The sequence below is a fragment of the Pteropus medius genome, unplaced genomic scaffold (assembly GCF_902729225.1).
Source record: "Pteropus medius unplaced genomic scaffold, Ma_sr-lr_union100, whole genome shotgun sequence".
In the NCBI taxonomy this organism is placed as follows: Eukaryota; Metazoa; Chordata; class Mammalia; order Chiroptera; family Pteropodidae; genus Pteropus; species Pteropus medius.
The window spans coordinates 13733087-13735753 of NW_024340849.1; the positions used below are offsets into that span (position 1 = coordinate 13733087).

At 41.7% G+C, this 2667-nt stretch overlaps 1 pseudogene; it reads left to right on the plus strand.

Moving 5' to 3' along the window:
- The first annotated feature begins 481 nt into the window (after positions 1 to 481).
- On the plus strand, positions 482 to 600 carry LOC120590095 (uncharacterized; annotated as a pseudogene).
- The last annotated feature ends 2067 nt before the right edge of the window (positions 601 to 2667 follow it).

A 2667-nucleotide genomic window follows, 5' to 3' on the forward strand; every position in this document is an offset into this window, starting at 1 on the left:
CGTGATAAGGCTGGTTCCGGGATGCTGAAAAACTGAAAACAGAAGTCAGCTGCAGATATTGGAATAAACTGCCACTATTGAGGTGGAAAGTGTGGCTGGGGTCATGTTCATAGAAACAGAAAAGAAACAGGAAGAAAGCAGGAGGCAAACACAAGAGAGTAAAGCCCCCTACCCTCATGCCTTCCAGTCTGCTAGCATTCCTTTGGCAAAGTCCGGCAGGGAACCAGCTGGCAAAGGAGAAATGTGGTTAGCAAAATCCCTGCCCCAACATGTCAACATCATGAAGAAGAATATGGGGCTGGGGGCTGTGTGTGTATAATAAAGAATTTGATTGGCCTTTGTCCCTAGCTCCTATGAGGAGGACTCCAAATCCTTGGAATTTCCCAAATAATAGGAGTGTCTATTCAGGAGCCCCTTGGATCACACCTGAATTTACATTGCTAATGATGATTCTGATGGGGACTTGTCATCAGAAAGACCGTGCTACGGCCATGCTACCCTGAACAAGCCTGATCCCGTCTGGTCTCGGAAGCTAAGCAGGGTCGGGCCTAGTTAGTACTTGGATGGGAGACCACCTAGGAAGACCAGGTGCTATAGGTGTAAAAAATAAAAAAATAAGAGATTGTAAACTGACAAGGTCCTTGTAATCTGTGAGGTCAACCAAGGGTTGCCTCACCTAAAAAATTTTTAAAAAAATTAAAAATTTAAAAAAAGAAAAAAAATAATAAAAAAAGAAAGGCCAACCATGTGATTAGAGGACTAGGGCTTTGAGACAGCTTGACCTTCCAACCTTCTGGAGAGTTCAATCAAATGGCCATTGATTTAATCAAGTCTACATAATGAAACCCCAGTAAAAACTGAACACTAAAGCTTTGTGGAGCTTTCTGGGTAGTGAATACATCAATGTGCCAGGAGAGTGATGTGTACTGATTCCATGGGGAAAAGACCCAAACTCGGTATCTAGGACCCACATAGACCTTACCTTATATCTCCTCATTTGGCTAGTCCTGATCTAAGTCCTTTATAATGAAATTGTAATCATAAGGATAGTATTTTCCTGAGTTCTGTGAATCATTCTAACAAATCATTGAACCTGAGGGAGGTTGTGGGATCTTTTGGACTTGTAGCCAGTTGGCCTCAGTACCCTTAAATTTGGAACTGGCATCTGAAGTGAGGGTAGTCTTGTTGGGGACTGTGCCCTTAAGCTTGTGGAGTCTACCTCTAACTCAGGTTGCTCGTGTTGGAGTTGAATAATGCTACAGTGTGGCTGGGGGTTGATGGGAGATGTGGATTTGAAGCTCTGAGGCAATTGCTTGATATATTGGCCCAATCTGTTAATGTTGATTCCTACGAAGTGGTCGTGTTCTGATAATTTATTCTGCATAGCAAACCACTCCAAACTTGTGTTTGTGAACCAGAAGTTCAAGGAAGACTCTCTACTCTAAGATGTCTGGGGTCACAGCCGAGGTGACAATACAAATCCATAAAACACAAAGTTTACCTGCATGCTGAAATTAAAAGTGTGTCTTTTCAGATTATTTATTACAAAATTCTTGATAAGTTCTTCCGAGTTGAGCTCTTTTGCTCTTCTGGTTGCCCTAATTTACTGGTGCTGTTTGCATGAGTTAGTGTGGCCTTTGGGTAATTCAGCTCTACATGTCAGCTGTGATCTGCTAGTTGCAGAGCCAGTCAGCCAGGCTGAGGGGCTCATAATCTTAGAGTTGACCTGGTTCGCATCTGTGGTATGTATTACAGTATTATTATGCTCTATATGAGAGTAACAGCTCTAAAAGCTAAGCCCAAGATACAGAAGCAGAGCACTTGACGGCAAGGAATTTGGAACCACAATACTTGAATTTATATTCCAACTTTACTACTTACTAGCTTTGTGACCTTGGGTGAGATACATAACCTTCTTGTGCCTCAGTTTCTCCATCTGTAAAATGGGATGAATAACAGTATCTGCCTCCTGATTTGTTGTAAGGACTAAGGGATTAATATGTATAAAGTACTAGCACAATGACTGGCATACAGTAAGCACTCAATAAACAGTCTTCTACTCTCTTCACTTTTCCTAGAACTCAACAAGTGCCAACACCTTAAAGTATCCTTGGCATGTTGATGACTACCAAATATTTTCCCCTAGCCCTGACTCTTCTTTGACTCCCAAGCTTGAATGCCCAATTTGTTTACTCAGCATCTCCTTATTTCATGATGATCTTTAAAGGCTGATAAAATGAGATAATGGTATAGAGAAAAAATGGTGGGTCATGACCTCAGTTCTCATTTGACTTTGTCACTAACCAGGTGTGTGACTTTGGGCATCTCAGTTTTGTCATCTGAACTGACTGGACAGTCTATGAGCTCCCTTCCAATTTTGCTTTTCTAGAGGTGAAAGTGATTAGCATACAATAACAGGAATAGTGTTGTAAAGCATTTGTTATTTTTCATTCTGCCCAGTCTCTCGGCACATGGTGGTCCCTTGGTGCTCTGAATCCTAACTAGCTTTGTCCAGTTGGTGAGCTCTGTGTTGGGGGCTTCCTGGTACACTTGAAGAGCTCAAGCTCTACAGTTAGACTGGGTTTGAATTCCAGTTCTGTTACCTCTCTGGCTAGCAAAGTTATTGACCCTTTTTAAACCTCTATTTCTTCATTTATAATAACCTTG